The sequence below is a fragment of the Spea bombifrons genome, chromosome 11 (assembly GCF_027358695.1).
Source record: "Spea bombifrons isolate aSpeBom1 chromosome 11, aSpeBom1.2.pri, whole genome shotgun sequence".
Classification (NCBI taxonomy): Eukaryota; Metazoa; Chordata; class Amphibia; order Anura; family Pelobatidae; genus Spea; species Spea bombifrons.
Genome location: NC_071097.1, coordinates 24,062,348 through 24,085,905, shown reverse-complemented (window position 1 = coordinate 24,085,905; position 23,558 = coordinate 24,062,348). Strand labels below are relative to the sequence as shown.

General features: G+C 40.7%; 1 protein-coding gene across 1 annotated transcript in view; it reads left to right on the top strand.

Moving 5' to 3' along the window:
• Positions 1–326: 326 nt before the first annotated feature.
• The window catches only part of SGMS1 (sphingomyelin synthase 1), a 40,231-nt gene continuing 16,999 nt past the window's right edge, over positions 327–23,558 (top strand). The window contains exon 1 of the mRNA XM_053451339.1: positions 327–403. The gene's annotated coding sequence lies outside the window, so the exon portion shown is untranslated. The remainder of the gene's footprint in view (positions 404–23,558) is intronic.

Below are 23,558 nucleotides of genomic sequence, written 5' to 3'. Positions count from 1 at the left end.
TAGATAATACATTCTATCTTCTATATGTTAAGTTTATCAAAGATTACTAACCAGTAGTTCTCAATTACGTCTTCAGAGAACCTCAGTCAGTTAATTAGGTACTAACCAGGTAATAAATCAATAACCTGTTTGTCGAAACTTTGACATTGGTTTCGTGAGACATGTTCTTATAATAGCATTCATTTCCTTGCCAAGGACAGAACTAACTTACAAGCAGTTAATATCTGTGTATTTTATCTAATGACACATTTGCACATTCCTAAAAATACTATTCTGTCGCGTTTCCTTTGAGCCTGCTTGCTTATACGTATGTTTCCTTCTTGTTTAGTGAGATAAACATTGGACAGGAAATCCAACATATGAGTCTACCGAGAGGAGAACAGAATGTGAGAGCGCCAACAAGGTAAGCCCATCAGCACAAGGAAATTCTGAGAATAGTGAATCTCGAAACCCTATTAATGCGGTTTGTTTATTTTACTCCATCCTCAAGAATGGAATAAACACCTAGTTGGTTTATTTAAAGAAGAATATTTAATCATGTTCATGCCTATGTATACAATTGTGTAGCCTCTAGGAGATAAGCAGGGTGCTGGTGGCATTATGGTCTTGCAGATCCCTTTGTTTTGTTTGGTTTGTTGTTTGTTTTGTATCTAATGCGCAGTTTCACTCATAGCTCATAGAGGGCGCTAGAGAGGATTGTTGGGATAGATAGAAAGTATGTCCCCACTTTGGTCTTGACCGAAAACTCCTTAACCCCTTCGTTCCCCTATAGACGTACCGGGACATCCAAAAAACGCCCACAAAGAAACCCCTATGGACGTCCCGGTACGTCCAACCCTTCGCGCAGCGTCAGGGACACATCCCTGCCGCTGCACGGGAGACCAGGCTGTCGTTTGACAGCCTGGACTCCCCACTGACAGCAGAAGCCGGCTTTGCCGGCTTTCTGCTGTCCGATCGCCTGTAACAGCTTCCGGCATGAAAGCCGGTAAGCTGCTGTTACTGGTAAACTGCCGGATCGCGCGATCGCGCAGTTGCAAACGCGCGATCGGGCATTCCCTTCCGGGTTGCGTCACTGCTGACGTAACCCGGAAGGTCATCCCCTGCGGGGATATCCTGCCCTCCGATGAGGCACAGAGACGCTACGATCTCTATGCAGGTCTGTGAGGACCTGCATAGAGATCACAGTGTGATCGGTGCAGGGGGATCGCGGGGAGGGGAGTGAGAAACCATCTCTCTCACTCCCCCTCCCCCTCCCGTCCTGTAAGTGAAAAGCTGAAAAAAAAAAAAGTTAATTAATTTAAAAAATAATATTAAATAAATCATTAAAATAATAATATAAATAATACAAAAAAAAATATTATGTGAGCTGTGATGTCACTGTGACATCACTGGCATGTTCAGGAGGTCCCTAGGAGGACCTCCAACCATTACTGTGTGAAAAAAAAATATAAAAAATACAAAAAAATGTAAAAAAATTAAAATAAAAAAAAATTAAAAAAAAATATATAAAAAAAGATAATAAAAAATTCTTAAAAAAACCTTACATCCCATTGCCCTAACATAACATCTAGCCAGTATAACCCTCCTGCCCCCGTTCACAACCCCCAAACCCGTTAAGCCATAGGCATAAAAATTATACAAAATTGTACACCTAATAGTATGCTCCCTGTTGCAGGGAAAGTCTGGAAAATCTATATAAATTAGGTATTTCTGAAATCAGGACACCTGAATTGATAAACTTGGAGGGGATTTTCCATCACTTTACCTAATTTTGTGAGGATTCAGAGGGAAAATGTAAAAAAAATTAGTTTATTTTTCTAATCTTCGCTAGTTTTTACTAAATTTCTCATTCTAAATTTTCAGCTAATCATCCAACTATGGTATCAAACGAAAGCTCTATCTCTCCTTGAAAAAACAATATATAGTTTACATGCGTACACTATTCACAGGAACAGAGAATAATCGCTAAACCGACATACCCCAAAAATGGCAAAATTGCTCTGGGCTTTGAGGTACCAAAAACCCCTGGGATTGAAGGGGTTAAGGTCAGGCTTTGTGTTTTCTTCTGGAGGAAACAATGTTAAGCCTTTTCTATCCATACGGCACCCTATAGAAACCCCTTTTCCCAATGACGGGTATTGTGGCTGTATTTAGGTGTGGTGACCCTTTAGACCAATTAATGACATGTAGAATGCCCTTTGTATCTTCAAGAAGAAAATGAAAGAACTATAAAGCCGTTGCACTTTAAAGAGTTCTGCTTAGAGCTCTCTTAGTTTCATAGTTGGGAACAGCAACTTTTTTTTTCTTAGAATCTCTGTAATTTTCATATGATGATTTCATTTGACCGTTCTTGTTAAGTGGGGATTTGGGGGCTTTGATTCTTTCTGCCTGATTGAGCTTAATTCTAACTGTGATCTGTTATCCTACATGAAGTTCTATTATTGTTTCCATAGTATCAGGACATACTCAGGTAATTTTCAGCATACCCCACACTCTTTTAATCTAAACATCTTAATCCTGTTCCTGATGACTCAAGGGGTTTCAAAATGTATAATCCTCTTTATAAAAACACCATGGAAATCTTTTGTTAGAATGTTAGAGTAAATACGGTTTTGGATATTATATGCGTTGCGAGCAATGTAATGCATATTTTTACCTGTGATTCATTTGAGATACTAAGAATGAAATACAAATAAAATAATATCCCTGTAATAACTTCCATGCGTCTGGTGGATAAAACTGACTTGGGCGCTGGCTAGCATAGTCTAACATCTAGTGTAGGGTTTTGCTACTCTCCCTGATTCAGTAAAGCGGTATGAAGTTTAAAGTCATGTCAAAGAGCAGTGAAAGCCCAGAAGGGTGTCAAAGCTGTCATGCCGTAGCCATATTTCTGCACAGATGCTGTCAACAAAGCACCGATCAAACCTAGACAAAGCAGAATAACATTTTTTTTGCAAATCCCTATACTTAAAAGTGACAGTTAGAGAAAAGCAGAATAGTGAAAGTTTTTCCATAATCTTCGTTAGTACTAATATACTGATGATACTCAATACCAGCATCTATGAAATGTAAAGAGTACATATGTGGGTATTAGGGATCTAAATCAGAATGCTGTGGGGGAAGGACACACAAGAAGGGCTATCCCAGCGCTCGACATTAGGTCACAAGTAAAAGATGACATGAAGGTCGGTAGTATAAATGGGCGCGCTTTAAGGTAGATCTCCCAGCAGGCCCATTGAGAGCTGTGACGCCACCCTGAAGGCCAGCTTCAACAGGTTTCTAAACACCTAGCAAAGTGCACTCTTCCCGCTGCCCAAGGCCTGCGTGGCCTTGGACGGAATATGCCGCTTGTTACAGGAAAATAAGTGTTCCCTAAAGAACAAAAGAATATTCTTTCAAAGCTTGTTAGGCCAGCATATGGATTTTTTGGCCCAATAAAAGTCCTCAGAGAGCATAGGGGCTTTGCACTAATCACCTGTGACGGAGGGATTACGGCACTTCAGTCTCACATTGACCGCGACTTCCATGACGTTACTTGTGCATTGAGCACGCCAGCCAATGCTGGAATTTCCATGTTTTTAAAGCCTCTACATATAGAGCAAGCCCTGTGGCCAAACATTCAACCTTTATCTCTAATTGGATTTGAATCAGGTTATTAGATCTTTTGGCTATTAAAGGGTACTGGTGTTTGTTGTCTCTTTACTCAAAGAAATGATTTTGACAAATAGCCGTAATAAACCTGAGGGAAAATGACTTTGTTCAGCATGTTAATTGGAAAACCAAGGTTACTGAGGTTGTAAACTGGAATGAGTTACCAAGAGCGATGTTTGCATTTATTATTATTATGTAGAACGAGTGTTCTCATAGACCTGCTTTTTATGTCATCGGTTGCTATTACGGCAGATGCATGTCTATCCGTAGCAACTCTCAGATTTTCCCTTTGATATCCGGGTGCAGGATTCTTCGTGGTGAAATGGGTCGAAGGCAGGGTGGGTCTAAGCTCCATTCCTCTGATTTGAGCAAGAAGACATTGCTTAAAGGTCTGAGGAACAGCTGAGAAACGTCCAGGAAAATTTTCTACGGAAACGTCTCCGTTTTGACATGTATGATGGCTGACAGCTCAGATGTTCTTCCTTGTAATAAGATACAATTTCTTAACCAAAGGGAATTTAAGGTTTTTTTTCTTATTCTGCACACTTGCATGCAGATAAAGATTCTCTTACCTAGACTTGATAACCATCTATTACCTGCGTGAAGTATCAGGAATGTCCATTGCCAAGTGAGAAGTAATTATATAAAAATGAATGATTAATGGGTAATCAATGGATAAAGGGGTTTATTCACTAAAGCAGGAGAGTCATAGTTACCACTCACTGACCTACCTCTGCATTATAAAGGGCCAAGTTACGCTTGAGGGAAACTTTCAGCTGGCCCTGCATGATGCATAGTTGAGTTGGTAAAGATGACTTGAGACGTCTGATAGATTTACCTTTACGTTATAGAGGGGTAACTCGGCTGCTCTCGCAGGAGACACTCAGTTTTGGCCCTTTACAATGAAAAGTGAGATTATGGAGTCGAAACTGAAACTCACTTGTGGACGTTTACTAGGGTAAACCCCACAGTCTCTGTTAAGTCTGTTGATTTAACATTCGTATTTTATAAACACCAATTCATTGTATTAGTTGTCAGCGTAGACGGTATATTGAATAAGCAAAAGCCTTTTGATGTGTTAATGCTTACAATGCATGCAAACAAACGTTACTCGCAGGTATGCCTCCAGTTTGATTGCTGAATGAATTCCTAGTTCTTTGTTGTGCTTACGTCCCGGGATTTCAAAGGTTAATATATCTAGTTTCTGAACTAGCGAACAAGGTGTAATGCACTTAACCCCTTCATGACAAAGCATGGAACAGGCTCACAATTCATTGTCCCTAATTGGTTTAAAGCAAGGCGCTGTAGTAACATTGGTTACTTAAGTATGTGATATAGATCAAATCGATAGATATAATGTATATGAAACTGAAAATATCCCATTAAACCCGGTACCAGGTATCATAAGAACCAAATACTGTTCCTGTGATATCTATTTGGACTGTACAAAAAAAGCGTCCAAGAAAAAGAGTTGTTTCCGATTGCATAGTGTAAGCACGAGAGCGATCCCACTTTGCTATGAAATAATGTTACGTATTATAGCAGTGGGTAACGGAATTACTGTTTACATTTGGCAGTGCAAGGATCTGTTCACCAGGAATTCAGTGCCGTATACATCTGTCAAGTGCGAATCAACAGAAGCCTTGCTTTTAACCAGGTTTACATTAGTTACCGAGACAGAGGACCTGATAACGGCCTCGGCTTCTGGAATACCTTTCTCGGATAGATATGCAGGATAAGTTTATAATGTGTAATGGATAACATGACATATCACAGATGTGATAGAATACAGTATCCAAAGGATTCCGTTCTAACATTCCCTGCTTCCTAGCCCCTTGGAACATAGTGTTCCCCATCACCATTCACCTATGGATCTGTTCCTATCATTCACTTGTACATCACATCAGTCATCTCCATAGGGGAAATTAGATACGTTTGTCATTATAATGAGCTTTACAGCAGTTATGGTGTATCTTTTAGTTTATTACAAAATTCCTCAAGCTTTGGAATAGTTTGGAAAAGGTTGATTGGACATATCAATAAATAGCAGAAGAGGCCGGCAACTCCATCAGCTTCACCAACCGAGAGCAGATATGGATATCTAAAAGAGAGGAGATCATCCCTGGAAACAACATTAATCACTAGTTAATAGAAAAAGGAACCGAAACAGTGGAGACTAAGCTGCTTCACATTTGGCAGGGATATTTTGCCTGCGGTTTTTCAGGAGCAGAAGCAGAAGTATTCCTGTGGCTGACGTTGAAGAAGCCGTTAAAGTGTATTTAAAGACTGCTGTGGGTCGCAGTGAGAGTTGATCCTGGTTCCAAGATGACATCAGGGGGACCAAGCGCTTGGCTGCATTTCTTTCTGAAGATATTTTGTACTAAGAACATAACGCAGAGGCGTTTCTTGCCGTTAGTTACATATAACCCAAAAAAGTGCGGTCCTTCTCTCTCTCCCTGCCTTTCTTCTTCTTAAATTAAGTTACAAAATGGCATTGGTTGTGTCCATCACCTTCGCAGTGAATTGATGTTGTAAAGTTCGAAAGCCTATAAAGAATTACAGCATGTATTATTAGACCATTATAGTGTTGATTGACTGCGATAACATTTGACGCTCAGGAAACACTGTGTATTGGGGGAAGCCCATCTTTAGGCTTCATTCACTAGGCTGTGCACAAAGTGAGCCGGATTCTTCTGCAACATAAGTAAAGTGCGTACAGTCCCTAAGGTAGATGAGGAGTCTGAGCCGGCTCAACTGTCTCTCTCGTACTCCTCAGTCTTGTTGAGCCCAGCCAAACTACAGATGCTGCTGCGACTATTACTCGCCTGATAAAACGCTTGTAGGATGTGGGTACGGTTGCCACGTTCTCATCTGCTGTGCTAGAGAGCAGGTTCCTCCGGACTCAGCGTGAAAACATGAAGTAAATAAAACGAGTTGTTTGGAGAATTCTGTATACATAAGTCACTTGAAGCTCCAGGGCAAGTCCTGCTGTATTCTAGTTCTCCGTGAACCTGTTGTCTTGCCCCAGCACCTCTTTTTTACACAGTTTGATTTGCCTTTTTGCTAAACTCATGATTATATCTGAAAAAAATTGATTTTGCTGTAAAATGTTTTAGCAGTTACAGCCGCCATGACTTTCAGTTGGGTTGGAGAAGAGAAAGGAATGTTTTCCACATACAATGGCCTCGCTTAAATGCAGTATCACTTCCTTTTAGCAGTGGGCAAGTCCTTGTTATCTGTTTGCTAAAAGCATAAGCTATGAGAGCATTGTGAATATATTCGGGGCTTTACACACGTTCCTGTGCCCTTAGTTGAGGATTAAAATGTGATCTCTGTCTGCATGTATTTTTTCTACCCCAGCATTTTCATACCTTATCCATCACAGTCTTGTATGGCACAAGGAGCATATTCCACCACCGTGGATCCTTTATTTCCAAAACATCTGGTTCTGCAGAGAAACGACACGTGAAGTTGGTATGTTGGACACTCACTATTGAGCCAATGGTAGAATGGAAAAAACAGCGCTTCTACACGAAATGCTGATTGCCTCGCTGAGAGAAAGGGATAGTGGCGCAAACATAGATTGCTTCAATGAAATGTCCTACCCTGCAAAAGAAGGACGGCTGTTTCAGAGAGAGGGTGCTAGATAAATGCCATCAGAAGTGGTAGAGGCTAATATCATAAGGGAATCAAGATCTAGATTCTTACATCAGGAGAAATGAGCAGACTAGATGGACCCAATGATTCTTATCTGCCATCATGGTTCTATGTTTCTATGTGACCGTCTCTTCAAAATGTTTTAAAGATAGCAGACTCTCAGAATGTATTCTTCTTAGTGTGGGAATCCCCCGGTCCATAATTTCGTTGGTGAAAGATTATACATTGTATCCTAGTGCCATGTTTGGGGTCTCCCAAGAGATGTAGATCAGATGCTAGTATCATTCATTCATATTCACTGAAAAAATCACAGAGAATCTCCATATTTCAAGCCATAAAGTCTACATTTGAGACTTTGTCGTTTGACCCTCACGGTATCGGGAGTGCCTGAGATACCCCTTCCTGCCTTAAGTGCTCTGCGCCCAGATTTAACCGCAACGGCAGTTTTTAGGTGGCCCTACCAAAAAAAATAATAATGTAACGTGTCTCATTATCATTAAATAGCATGTAATTTCAGATACCATGCGCGTTCTGCACTTTATTAAGGTTATATGCTCTCTGTGCGTTTGCTGTGAGGTATGTATAGCACAGCTGTATTCTATTTTTGGATTATGGCCCAAGCAAAATTGGCACTATCTGCGGAGCATATGGTGAAATGGAAACATTAACATCATCCCGTTGCATATGTTCAGATGAAAAGTAAACTGTACACCAGCCTGAAAGAGATAACATACAGAGCATTTATCTACGGTGTTAAAAATATCTTCTTTTCAGGCAAACAAATGTTCACAATGACATTTCTTTATGTGAAGCGGCTTCTCCTACTTGGCAAAATCACTTGGCTTTTCTTGTTCGCAACAATCCAGAGTTCAGATCCCCACCCTTTCCCGTTTTACAATATATGTATATTTTTCAAGATTCCAGACCTTCCCTGACACTCCTAAAAAAACAAAAAAAAGAGGTGAACGTGTGGTGGGAGCGATAGGTGGGGAGCAAGATGAAGGGCTGTGGGAAACCGTTCTGTTGGTTGAGCCAGAATTAACCATTCTCCAGATCGGCTCGGGATACTGTGCACGTAACAGAAAAGAAACTTTTGCTTTCCATGACACCTTGAAGAATCCAAAGAGACATAGAGCTATAGCTGCTGTCTCCTAACCTTTTTATTTAATGAATGCATAAAGTTTAGCAAAGTTCTTATCTATACTAAAAAGGAAACCTCAGAGCTGCTGCTATAAATCAAGCTTTCCTCCGGAGGCTTGAAAAAGATATCACACAAATTGTATTAACGATCCGGTGCTAACCAGGAAACACCAGAAAACAAATAAGCAAATGTCTTGTATCAACTGCTATATTTTGGAAATAAAGCTAAAATGAAGAAGAAACATTTGGCAGCTTCTTAGACGGGTTTATCAGTTCATGCAGGATCCGTTGTATTTGCTCTGATCACTTCAAATCTTTATTCTTTTTCTCTGAATGGAACTTTACAAAATCTCACCATCATGCTTTCCCCTAAGTATCCATGTTTCACGCAGAGGTTTCATTTGATTGGCCGGCTGTGCGTTTCGGTTGGATTCTATGAAAAGAGAGAGAACGGGATTTTCTCATTGCCTGATGTTGCAAACTTGCAATATTATTTACATTGAGACACTACAAATGCTTGTATAAATAATGTTATTGTTTCGTCTTCGATACGTTTCTACAAAAGTTGCTTGGAACCTTTGGATACGTTTAGACGTTCCTTATATTGGACCTTGCGTTATAGCTAGTTGTAACTTTATGGCGTAATGTTTAGATGAATGTTATGCTTGTTTTTGAGTCATGTAAGCTTTTGGATCTCATAAGTCTATCCTCCATCTGAAGAAGAAATATTATGGAAGTCTTCATCTTGGGACAAATACATTTGGGGGAATCCTACATGTATTTCCAAAAGAGGCCACACAAAAATTTGGAGTGTCTCTTGTAAAAGCCTCCCTATTACCTTTCCATAATAATAATAATATTTCTTGGCATTTCCATTTTTAAAGACCTGCAGGGGTCACTGGAAACTACTGCTGTTTTTATGAAATTCTTCAGTTAATCGGACAGCACAAGGCTCTTCCACCAGGAGACATCAAAGGACCTTATCAGAAAAGGTTGTATTAATCTTCCCAGTTTCGGTCCTTTGATGTCTCTGAATAAGACTGCGTGTCACAGTATGTGATCAGTTCTGTTCATTTAAGTTTTGAACTAAATTTGAGGAATGCATTTCATAATACTTAAAGAAACATGAATGAAAGACATACTTCTACTCAACCTACAGTGTGTGTTCATACTTGAGATGAGAAGGCCTGGAGGGGGGAAATTGGGACAAAAAAGTGTGGAGTGTGGAATATGTTCTTTTACAATGATAAATAATATGTTTATTACATGGTATTCAAACTATAGAACAAGAGGAACTTATTCATTAAAGACTTTTGGGACTTTATGTAACGTCTCAATCATTGCAAGTTCCCTCACCTGAACACAAGCAAAAGTTTGAATCCAATTCAAATACCGAGAATGGAATTGCCAATTAAGAGAAATATACATTTCTGTCTCTATTTCTGTTTGGTTGTGGCCGAGCGCCATCTTGTTGGTATAGAGATTGTTAGTATACAGAAGTTGATTGTTTCTGTCCTTAATTTACAGGTAAATAGAGTTTCATCTAAATTATTACTATTATTGTTCTCCCCATCATAGTATATTGTTTCCTGTAGTCCGGGTCTGGTCAGTAAATGTTTTTTTTCCTTATACGATCGTATTTTTTACATAGGGAAGGAATCTGGGTAATGTGATGTAGATTATCTGATTGTGTCTCACTATTTCTGCTTTGTGTAAGTCTGGGTATACAGTGTATTTTGCCACTTTTTCTGCTTTTGTAACATAAAAATTATTTAGTATTGCGTCATTAAGGTAGATACTTTAGGGACTAATAATTTTGTTGGTTTTGAAGTAGAAAACTGACCTTTATAAGAAATGTGTTTTGTCTCGGTGAGGCATGGAAATGTTGTTACAAAGCCAATAAGGAGATAGCAAGTATATTTAGCAGGTCTCTATGCTGTCGTTGAGTAAGCTCTGTCTGTATCTAACACTTTTTTCCGTTATAATAATAATATTTTCCACCCACCTAGTGCTATGATGAATAGGCAAGTCAACCATACATCTGGACTAAGATTCTAATCTTTAATGTAAGACATATCTGTAACATTTTCCCAAATATTTATATTTTATATATACAGATTTCTTTTTAAAATTTAAGGTCGGTCTTGTAAGATTTCTGTGCCCAAAACATTTATTTTCATGACATAACGGTTCAGTTAAACGTAAAAGTGAAGGAAGATGAGTGGTTAGGTTGCCTGGTGCCCACTTGGATTTCACTCACATGTTTGCTAGCGCTAAGCCTTCAGCGTGTGGGAAATGTTTCAGTGCTAACAGCTGGTGTCTCTTGATAAAGTACATGAGAGGTTACCGAGGGGATACAGCAAGCCTAAAGTAAACTTATATATTCATCTATGTCCAAACCATGGCAGAAAATAGAATTATATAAAAATAAAGAAAGAAAAAAAAGAAAAGTAAAAGTAAGTGAACCCTGTTTATCCACATTCATTAAAAAGTGTTCTGATCTACATCAAAGCCACAATTATGGTCAAACACAATGTGCTTAAGCTAATAACACACAAACAATTATAATATTTAATGTCTTTAATGAACACTCCCATTAAACATTCAGAGTGCGGTGGAAAAAGTACACAAACCCTTGGATTTAATAACTGGTTGAACCTCCTTTGGCAGCAGTAACCTTATGTGCTTCCATTCGCTGCAGATCAGAGCTGTACAATGTTCAAGAGGAACTGCTGAAGCTCATATTCCTAGGGTGTCTGGTATGAATGGCTTTCTTGATTTCATTCCACAGCATGTTTTATGGGTTAAGGTCTGGGCTCTTGCAACAAGCTGTTGAAGTTGGAGGGTCTGAGGCACCAGGGCCTGGTGGTTTCTAGTTACGCCCCTGAGTCTGTTATTATTTTCACGTTTCTATCCTCCGCCTCATGGAGTGAGAACTTGGGAATGTGCAGCTGCTTAGGATATCCCCTGAGTGAGCTAAGAGTGAGTCATCAAACTAACTCAGCCGTGATTATGAGTGATGCATGACTGTCCTTAACATTTTACCTGCTTTGAACCCTGAGGGTTATAGGTAAATACAGAACCCAAAACATATGGTTTACCCAATTTACTTATCGTGCGACCCTCAATTGAAGAAGAGGGTCAAATCTGGGAAAAGTTGAAACCAAGATCGTTCCTGGCTAGATTTGGTCTCTGGCTCCTCTAAATATCTTTTGGTGATGGCTAGAAAGTTATAGACATATGTCCTGGGTTTGTGGGTTTTGGAAAGCAAGAGTCTTGATCTGCCATATACCTGTCTAGTGGTGAGAATCCAGAAGGCTAACAACACCTCTAGCCAGTGACGTAGAGGCAGTGGCAGACCAGGGGTTAAAATTAGCCCTGGCATTTTAAAGACGGCAGCCGATCAACGACATACATGTGCCTGCTTGCAACCACGCTCTTATGACTTTTCAGTATGTGGCCACATGCATCCAGCCAGCTGTCACACACTAAAAGAATGGGATCTGCCTCACAAAGAGTGCATGGGAGGCACCAACAGACACTGGCCCACTGGGCATGTGGCCGCCTGCCAAATGGCCAGTCTACTTTCTTTATATAATTCCCAATAACTACCCAGTAATTTGGGCAGCCATAAAATCAAATCAGTATCTGTTGCACTGTTTAGGAATCTTGTGCATGCATTGACCTCAGATAAACCAAACAAGGTTTATGAATGAAGAGCTCTGGACAAAGTTATTAATATTTTATTCATATAGTGTTAAGATTCTAAAGCCCTGTAGAATGACGCGTTATAACAGAAGGAGTGGAAGGCTCTGCTTTCTGAAGGTGTTAAAAGTTTGACAATAACAGTAGCAGCCAGTGGAAAGGGCTATCTAAAACATTTTTACGATTATTAATGTTATTGTTTCTTCTGTATTTCAACTCTCCGCTTCCTGACCTACTAAAAAGATATCATCACTTTTGTTGCTAACTATACTTTTTATCTCTGTCTCATTCCCGGTATAGTGCCAGGAAAACAACAAACTAAATTTAAAACATGGTATAAATAATATTTCCCTCTGGTATCGGTGACCATGGAACTGTTATCACTGATATTATACGGCTGTGATAGCTCTAGGTGAGTTAAACGGTGATAACTGTCTGAAGATTACCACTTATGATGAACAGATTAACTGCTAGGAATGTTCAGAAAGTGCTAATACCTTTCAGGATATGTGAAGAATGTCCATATGGAAACCATCGCAACAAATCCAGATCAGGGTTGGTTTGTAAAATCTGTCCTTGGCCAAGAAGCGATAAAATCTTTTTTTTTTTTTGATAAGTAATCAAATGAGCATCATTCCCCCATTTACAGCTGGAGTCTTAACATTTGAGAAACAGCTTACAGCTGTCAAAAATATTTACAAGTTCTACAGTATGGATGAAAATTGGACCACTGTCACGTAATCTAGAGGAGACCCAAAAAACAAATTCTATTTGATTAATCTATTGTGCTACATAAACAACTAGCAAATATATGGCTCATAAAATATATTTTATGGACTTCTGCATTTTGGGTTCACAGATATGAAAACTTAGCATCCATTCCTACTTAGGCTTGTCCCTGTAAATGACAAATTTCCTGCCAGGCGTTATATAAAGGTGCTATGATATGCCTTCTTACCCACCATCCATTGAAGGAAAATTAAACCTGGAAGCTGTCTGAGCCTATGCTGATATCTACAGAGAAGGTACGCGGAATATTTGCCATATGTTACAAAGCTTCAGGCACAAAGGAACTTTGTTAAACAGAGCAGTGAATTCCCAAAGGTTTTCTTGTTGATACTGCCCGAGTTTCCTGTTTTACACCAATATGCCTCTGAAATGGAAAATCACAAGAAAAGTTCAAAACAGATCTTATTGGGGTGAAAATGTAAAAGGAGAGGAGAAATGAAATGAGATATGAGTTCCTGCAGTGCGGCAAACAAATGGGAAACTCACGGCATATAAAACCTTTCAGAACACTGCTCGGGCCTCTGGACCCCAAAAATCCCACAGAAACACCCCAATATCTCGTGGAAAGTCTTCCCAGAAGAGTGGAAGCTGTGATAGCTGCAAATGGGGGAAGCAACTACATATTAATGTCTTTGTACATAGAATGCAATGTCATAAAAGTCCCTGTTAGTGTAATGCTCAGGTGTCCCAATACTTTTGTCCATATAGTACATATTCTACATTTTTAAACTGAAACATAATCTGGCCTATATAGGTGGTAGCAGTAAGAGGAGGCCGTTGGGACTTTGCCTAAATAATGGAAAAATGCATGGGATGTGCATGAAAATTCATGTTACCTATCTTAAAATGCAAAGCTATGCATTGGAGCCTCTACAAAGCACCGGGAAGAGACATCAGGCGTGAGGCACTATATCCGGATGACATTTAGGATCTGTATTGTTTGGTTTAATTACGAGGTCTTGGCATTTTCCTTGACTGTCATGCAACATTGCTCCTATTACTGTGATTGTGGGTCACTGGCACATGTCATCAGCTGTCCAGTGTGCCAAATGCTATTGTTCCTGCTTGTGACCTTACAATTCATTAGGGGTGTACATTGCTGTAGTATTTCAGATGAATCATTGATCAGGAGTTGGAAAGGAAAAGGAAGCCTATTAGCTGAAATCGGATTGCAGTGACAGTACAAACCCACTCACTGCAAGACGTACAGTATAATCAGGTTACAATATCTGAGACAATCATTAACCGGCAGCTTCACTCAAGAATAACAACTTTCAGCAGTAGGAACAATATAGGGAACCCGCGGGTCTAGCACTGCATCGCCTCATCTTCATTGAAGGGCTTATTAATTAAAGTGGGAGTTTGCAGTTAAAACTTTATGAAGGGCAAATCTGCTGATTGTCTCCTGCAAGAAGGGCTCAGCTGGCCCTGCTTACTGCATAGTTTAATCAGGTGATTCAAGGCATCTATTTAAGTAGTTTAACTATGCATTATAGAGAGCTAACCTGGCTTTCACACATAAATCTAGACCTTTGCAATACATAGTGTCATTGGTTTGCTAAATGAAAGGTCTCTGTAAGGGGATAATTAACCCCTTTTAACGGTGGAGAACCTTGGAGCTAATGTAGTTCTTGACGGGTAGTTTACATGCACCACTATAAAATCGCCTTTAGGAGCTCAAATAGTTCTTCCTAAATGCTGCTAAGAAATCAATGTTTTTTTAAACTGTTATAAATTAATTATGTAATCAAGTTTCTACATCCCTTATCATGTAGGGAAGACCTTTATAGGTGGTGGTTTTCTGGAAAAAAGAATGGACTATATGGCAACTCTGCCAGTGACCCAGTGGTATGGGTTCCCATAAAAGACCACCCTTACCTTTCTTTCCAGGTGAAGTTCTGTTCCTGCCAGAAGTACTGTTACACTACTGCAGCCCTCTGAAGTTCTTCTGCGTAGGTTTGATGCCATCACTACTTTTGTTAGCCGTGAAAGGTTATCTATAACACTGTGGTGGGCACAGAGGGTTAATATTTCCTGTGTTAGATGCTGAGCTTTCTCCGAGTCCCACTCATAAGCTGTATGAGCGTCTATCCCCTCCGAAGGGCCACCTACAGCCTCCCCCAGTAAAACAATAAAAGTAGTGATGGTGTCACTCAAGTGCAGCAGGACAGGCAGTCTGTGGCAGTGAAGCTGTACGTCCGGCAGGCATAGAGCTTTACCTGGAAAGAAAGGTAAATGTGGTCTTTAATATATGTCTTTGTTCCTTTTAATGCTAAGAGGTGGGTACGCCTCCCTTTAAAACAAATGTAACATGAAAATGTGTTATTATTTACTGTGTCTAGTTTCAGCTGAACAGTGTTTCCTTCTGTGATTCTTCTTCTAAGTGGTGTGTGGGAATTCATGTCACACAGTGTATGTCCCCTTAGCGTTGTGCGGCAGAGCCTTATCTGTAGCCATAAGGCTTACTTGGTTATGTTTCTCGTGGCTCGCTGTTCTTTTTCAGTTATAGTAGAGTTCACAGCACTGCTTGTTCCACTTTAAACAAATTAGCGAAATCAGCACCACATCTGTTTTCCACTCTAGTAATAGTTCATCAGACGTGGAAGCTGCATGCTTTTTGGCGCAGGTTTCAATGTTGTGGAATCTAAATCTAATACTAGCGCATTTACCTGGAATCAGAGGAGCTTTCAGCCTCAGAGGTTAAATATACATGTCCACTCATAACTACTTTTGCTTGGGCTGAAGATTCATGGTGATTCCTGGTATAGCATGCAAGGTAGAAGTTGGCTTCAAAAATAAAAATGGTAGCATATGATGATTCCGTCACTTTTACCACTTTGTACCAGACTAGATCTTTAATACATGACCCTCAATATATTAATCATCTTATTTATTTCTGCTTTTCAAATCCCCTGCTATACTATGGCTTTGCGCCAATGGGGAGGCTGGAAAAACAGTTTGGCGGCCATGCGTGACCAACCCCAGAATACTGTTACAACAAAGTATGCACTGGGAGCAGCTTGGCTTCCCTCGAAATAAAACATGAAATTCTACTTTTAAACAAATAATCAGCATATAATGGATAGGAAATTATAACAATTATTGGATGTTTCAAGTTAGAAAATCATAACCTGTATTTTTAAATGAAAAGCTTAAGGAGCCCCTTATGTAAATAGGCAGGAGAATTAAGTCAATGCTTAAAATACATTTGAAATTCGGACCTTAAAGCCCCTTCCTATATTAATTTATTGAAAGGGTTGTGTGCTTTGGAGCTATTTAGTTTAAATACCTTTACAAAAGCTGGATGAACCAACCAACAATGATCAGCAGCTTAACAGGTCAAAGGAAAGATAACAGGACGGATATTAACACATATTGGATGCAAGCAGCACAGTCATCTTCCCTTCTTTTATTTAATCTGTCAGACACACTAGTGGAAAGTTCCATACAGCTATTGTACACAAGACGCTCCCTGGCATGTTGAAGGCCATGGTACACATTCAGGGAGTTGGAGATGGCTGAAAAATTATTATTACTGCCAAATCCTAGGAAGCAGGAGAACCTCCATCAGGAGATGGGTTCAATCTGGGTGTGATAGTGAAGATTTGATCAGCATCACGCATCATACTTGTGATCATTTTCTTGTGTTTGTCAGCATTTAATAGCATGTGATCAGTGACAGTCATGTTGGTTACGTTGCTCTTCTGCATTTGCCAGCTGCCCTTTAAAGCAGCTGTCTTCACATTGTATTCATCGGCCACTAGCCTATTTATCTGCGTTTTCTATTGACTATGCCTACCATTTTTGAATCAACTGTCTTAAAGGTGCTGTTCCACCAAACATCAGTTGCACCTTCTAGCATGTTAAGCAAATTAACCTCAGCAGATCTGTCATTTTATTTTTTCTTCTTAAGGTCAAAAACAACAGCATCAGTGTCCACTTTTGTACCGTGTGATCATTTTTTTTATGGTATGAATGAATACATTAATTAAAGCGTTATTTCGGGAAAAGGTTGGGCATTAACTGGAAATAATGTTACATTTAGTTACAAAAGTCTTGATGAACCGCGCCTTTAACCCCTTTGTGCGATAGAATGTACTCTTAAGCCCTCAAACAGTGGCTGCAATGACGTAATAGTACATCCTATAGAAAATGCAGTGCTACGCTTCCGTGCGTGCTTCTACCTGCGGGTTCAAAGTGGGTGAACCAATCCGGGCATCGAAGAGTTATGTGATTGCTGTGATCACCAATCACAGCAATCGCAGGCATCCATGTGACAGTCATTTCTAGTAAACATTGACTTTGCTCTGCCGCTCTCTTCCTTCATTTTCTGGTGAAGCAGAGTGACAGAACATCCTGTTACATTGTAGCTGCAAGCATGTGACATGTTCCAACGCTGCATTTAACCCTTCAATCGCTCTGCAATTCACTCCTGAAGTTGAACTCTCCAGACCTTTTCTTTTTATATATATATACATATTTAAATCTAGCTCTTACTTTAAGTTTTAGGTAGAGGGAATTTGGGGCTAGTGGGAACTATACACACCAAAAAGGCAGTGGCAGTGACTTCTAGGGACGGAGGTGATCCAGTAAGCAAACCACAGTACATACTACAAATATATGGGGTGGGGGGGGTAGATTGGGCCGACCAGTACCAGGCACACCGAAAGGCAATGATGTTGTACACAGCGATTTGGGCAAAATACATATCAACTTTTTGGTATCATGTGTATGTATTGTAAAAAAAAAGAAACATTCAAGTTTATTTCTGATTTTCTTTTTGATATGCCACCTTACCCTGAGACTTGTGGGCAGGCAAGATTCCCCTTACTGCCTCCAAAAGGTAAGTAGAGATATTTCTGTGGCAGTATTGCGTCCACTATATTCTAAGTCATCCGTATATAGTATATATAGGCTGTTCATACATATCCTTACGTAGCCCCCAAAGACCTCCTTACACTGTCAAACGGAAGAATAAAATGCATCGCTGGTCCACCATAGGCTTGCATTTCAAAGGGAGAGTGAAAGTGAATGGAGCTGTGTTACAAATGTGTCTTCCACTGCACCTCTAGAAGGGGCCTTATCTTCTTCATGGGGGATATACTCCAAATGAGCTTCCTACGCTCTTCCATCTGCTGGAAAAGTTGGCAAAGTCTCTCCTGTTTTATTATTATTATTATCTTTTATTTATATTGCGCCAACAATTTACGCAGATGTTTTGCAAATATGTGCTTTTACATGAATACGGTTAAAATGTATCCAGTAATCAACACCCTGATACAATGTATTGAAAACAAACATGAGAGTAACTTTCTCATGGACCAAGAAAGAATAACAATATACTTAAACCTGATGCAGTTTGGTTAGCACCGTGTGTTATTACATGTTATATCTGTATGGCACCATTACATAGTAACCAGGTATCAGCATTCATGTATCATGCAGTAAATAAAGAGATAAACAGATATACAAATAGGTGTATTTTAGCTTGCTCAAAATTGACTATATTGTGATACTTTTTTATACTTATAAGGTGTTTTACTAGGTGAAACATGATACAAAATGCTCACAAAAGTATATTTACGAAACAATGGATTGTGCTGCAGAAAGATGACAACTTTATCATTAGTTTATTAATACAAAAGGACCCATTGTACAATGCTGTGGAATAGGATGGCGCTATACAAAACAATAAATTATAATAATAGTTTCCCCTGCTATAAGCGGTGACATGGCCCTGCATAAAGAATAGGTCATGCAGTGCACTGTTTAGTGAATGAAGCCCTTATTTCCAGATGTGTCCCCCAGATATACGGCTGCGTTCATGTAGGAGATCTGTAACCAAAGCAGGCCTACTAAGTGTTCCTCTTTTGGAGCAATAGTTCTTCTTTCAGATCTAAGGCCCTTATAAATTGTGCATTAGCAGCAAGAAGTATGCAAGAAGTATGAAATATTTTATTTTCAGATGAATTAACCAACTGTATAAATAGCTTTAAGTAGTCAAAAGAAAAATGTTATTTCTAGACACATCGCCTGCCAGGCCCTCTGCAATAAAAAAAAAAGTCCCTCTTTGGGAACTGGAAATGATTGGAGATAAAGGGTTAATATTTCCATCGGTTGTATTGTTATAAAAAAACAAATATTCTGTATATGTACATATAGCGAATGGACGAGCTAACTTCCAGGAGTAACCTGAGAAGAGTAAAACCAGCTATTAACCATGATGCCAACAGGAAGCCAGCGGGGTGGGGGTCGAGTCCTCTCCCAGCCCCCAACTATTTTTACAGGGGGCTGCAATTTAAGGTGAGAAGCAAAAACTTAATGGGCGACTCCTAGCAAAACCACCTCAAACCACCTCAAAGCTAAACTACATTACTGTATATGGCACTGTATCGCTCAAAGAAATATATATATATATAATTTATATTCATTTTAGAATATAGATCACAAATATATGAATATGTACACAATAATAAGTATATATATAAGATTGTTAGGCAAAGGGCAATCACTGTGAGAGGACTAGCGGTCTAGTTTCTCTAGATCTATACTATCCGATAGGATATTGTATGTTATAGAATATATACGGGGGCAGAACCCTTTGATGAGCGATGAAGGCTATAAAGCTCCTTGGGTACGCCAACAAGTACAAGGCGGGGGTAATGGAAACTTTGGGCAAACGGAGTGCAATTAAAAATAAACTCTGCAGTATTTTTCATTTATAAATGTCTCGGTGTCCTGCGGCGGCCCCACGTTACTCGGGGATAACTTTGTCCTTTACTTTCTAGTGTTTTTTTTTTTTATCTGTATTTAAAATGTTTTTAAACGCGTGTTCTGTTTTTATATACAAATATCACATGTATTGTAGCTTTCCTTAGCATTGTAATATAATGGATGGTTTGTATATACATATACCCGTGATGCACACCTAGCCTAAAATGCTGGGGCCTTGTGTAGCACTCATTTTTTTTTCACGTTGCACTATTGTTTTCGTACTGGGTACGTGTGAATTCTTTCATCCCTGAAAATAGCCACAGTGGAACTAGATGCCCTGAAGATTATTTTTCAGGGAGGAGTGCTAGCCTTTGGGCTACCCCATCCCTCAGACAAAAGTCCTTACAAGAAAAGACTAAGAAGATCAGGCCCTCCCGCAGGCATTTTGGCATGGGAGGGAGGGAAGGAAGGGGTTGCATATTCCCCCAAAGATGAAGGCTTGCGAATCTAGTGGCTGCCGTGGCCCCTAGGATCACCGGCACCATTTTGCTGTTTGACCTCGGAACTTAAAAACAAATCAGTGATAAATAAGTTCACCCCAGTTTCGATTGTAAAACACGCTACTATATGTTGGTATTTCTACCATTTCCATAAATTACAATAAGTAAACGCAGAGATCCTCGTGCCTCCTAATATGCAGGCCGGTGCAGAATGTCCATGGTCTATTGCTGGTGGGGAGAACCCAGCCTGATTGACCTCCGCCGTGGCGGGCAGCGGGGGAGAATAGCACGCACACCCTTATATTATTATGATGTGGTGATATTGATAAGATGTAGGATTATGGTGTCTGCCCCGGCTGCAGAAGAGAAATGGGTTACAAGTGGTACAGCGCAGCCCTGGAAGGGCAAACGGCTCAAATCAGGACTTATGCCCCGTCTGCCTTTACATCTCCAGGGTGACCACTTGTTTTTATTCTAGGACGCACACACGCTTCATGGGTCACGGATGAGAACATGTGATGCGTTACCCTGCAGCATGTCAGACGTATAAATTACTAGCCATCCTATCACATTCAGAATGTGTACAAAAATGGCAACACGCTCGTTCAGCGCTCACTCAGCACTCAATGCAAGGGCCGTGTCACGCTCATTGCAGGTAATGTACAGCGCCGTGGAATTTGGCAGTGTTATGTAAATCAAAAAATAATGTATGTGTGTGCCGCCTGAATAAATAATGGTGGGACTGCAGGCAAAGCCATGCATTCTCTCCTCACTTCACTAATTGTGTATTAAAAGGTTGTCAGAGCTGTGTTGAAGGTGCTGGTGAGTTTCTGTTCCTCTCTCACCCCCCCTGTTTTCAGTGCAGTTGCCCCCCTGTTTTCAGTGCAGTTGCCCCAGCAGGGGTAATCCCAGAAGGGCCGCGCATTTGCATGTGTGCTTTCGGAAAGTAGCAGAAAAGCCCGGCCAGCTGTACCACACCCTGTCAGGCAGTGTCACTCAGGAAGCCACGCCCAGCCCGGCTCACCGCGAGCGGCCCGAGTCATTAATTACAAGAGTCCTAAAGCCGGCTCTCCCATTGGCTGTCCTAACCCGGCCCAGCGGCCCCGCCCACAACCCCGCCTCCTACTTCCCAGATGGGGGCTGCCCTTCCATCCAACTTCTCACTTGTTTCGGTTGTGGAGGAGCCGCTCGGAGGGATTGTAAACACACGGGCCGCGGATACACACACAGTGAGAGGTGAGGGGGAAACCTGTATATACGGCTGTGATTTGTGGGAGTGAAACTTCCCGGAGGTACCGTTACACTCCCTTGTTGTTCCTGTCTCTGGTTTGTGTTTTTTGGGGGTAAGCAGCTTGTTGCTCCTTTTAGTGTTGTTTACTCTTTAGCTGGGAGAATGAGTGCAGCAGACAGTGTGAACACGTCCAGCACAAAGTACCTGAACCCTCAAAGGCATAGATCACACAGGTTAGGGGTAGAGGACCCCCCCCCCCCGAGAACTGTTACAGAGCTCCATATGCTGATCGGACAACAAGGGGTTAATGTCCTGACTTGGGATTGGTTGGCATGACACTGATCACCGGACCTGGCATTAATTAACACATTTTTTTTTTTGTAAATTTAATTAAGGTGCTTTTAAAGGAACATGAAGACACATTGAAGGCAGGGGAGTTTAGAGGGATTACAGCCAGTAATGTGTTATCATCAGTGTGGAGCTCTTTGGTCGTTTGAGGGTTAATCCGGTTCCAGATGTGCCGTTGTCACACGGACTTTGCTCGGACTTCTGTAAGCGATGGAGATCATGCGTTACTGGTTACTTTCCCCGTCTCGTGGGTTGTATTTTAATCTAGACCGCGAGTGCGCTGTAGTGACTTCATCTGCGCGCGTGTAAATACGGTGTAAGAAGAAATATCTTCCTTGGGATATGTAGCAGGCTGCCAGATGTTTAATGCCGTGAGATCTTGGCTAGGTGGTAACTGTACAGATGTTTTAGATGGATTTATCGACAGGTTTGTACTTATAAATCCAGAACAAACTTTTTAAAGCACGTTCTTCTAACGAGCCTCCTCCTTGCACAAGGGGAAACGTCACGTGTCACTAATCACTTTACTGATGCACTCGCTATAACACGCAAGTGGCAAACGCCTTGTCGCTGGTATTCATGCAGCAGGCAAAATGGGTGTCATTGTCCCTCCGCCGATAATGAATGCTGTATATTGAAACGTCTCGCTGAATATTTTTGTACGGTGGTTTTGTTCAGTGCCCTCGACACCCACGTCCTCGCTCTGCTCATTGGTGATCTCCGGTGGGAGTCGTTGCAATGTGTGTGGGGTTGGAATGCTTCATATTCATATTGGATCACTCGGTTATTAAGTTAGTATTTCTTTCGGTATTATTCTAGTGGCCGTACGTTACCGGCTACCGTAACCAGGCGGTCGGGTTTATCGGTCGTGAATAGTTTTTATACGTTCCATCCTTAGATTGCACAAGTCGCCTGGTCCTTATTGTGAATATCGTGGTGTTTGAATCTATGCGTGTTCAAGCCGTACCACCAGGCAGCACCTTGCATGAACTCTACTCTAGAAGGTAAAGCCCTGATGTCATATGATCATATGATGTCATTTCTTATTATATTTATTCCAGTCGGCATCTCAGTGGTTAGGAATGTGCAGGATTAGAACATTTTGCACCCATAAGGTTACTTTAAATCTTTTATTTTTTATGGAACGCCGGTGTTTTAGGAGTATCTGATCTCTGATGGTACGAGTGGATCCACCGCGGTTTGAATTTTCCAGTTTTTCTGGGGTAATCGTATGGTGTGCGTTCTCGGCTCCTGTGTACATTTCCATAGAAACAATAACCAGCAATTGTATCCATAGTGCTTAATATGAAATTGTGAAAGACATTGGGAGGCATGGCTGCCGAGCTCCTGGGATCTGCCCCAATCTCCAGAAACACAATTTCCAGGAAAGTGCTCTCTATATGGAATTTGCTGTTTTGAATTTAGATATATATATTTTTTTTTAATAAAGGGAAAGCACTTAATGCATATAATAGCCGTGTCTTACCCTGCAAACATATGGAGGGATTCTTTGGAATACGTTTGGGATGTCCCCCCAGCCCCCCATTCATTTGCAGGAGATGTACTTTCCTGCGTTGTGATTGGCTTTAGCTTGCGTCCCAAACAAAGCATGAATAACAAAGGACGATGTTTGGGTTAGGTGCCTGTCCCTTTAAGATACTGTCCCGTAATACAGGTTGCGCATAAGACGACATGTACATACATCACTTGGTGTCAAGGATTGCTTGGGGAGAAAAAACCCCACCTTCCACCGTGAGAATTGTATTCAGTCGTATGTGCGGCTGATGAATAACGGAAGGGGTGTTATGGGGTAAATGCGACTC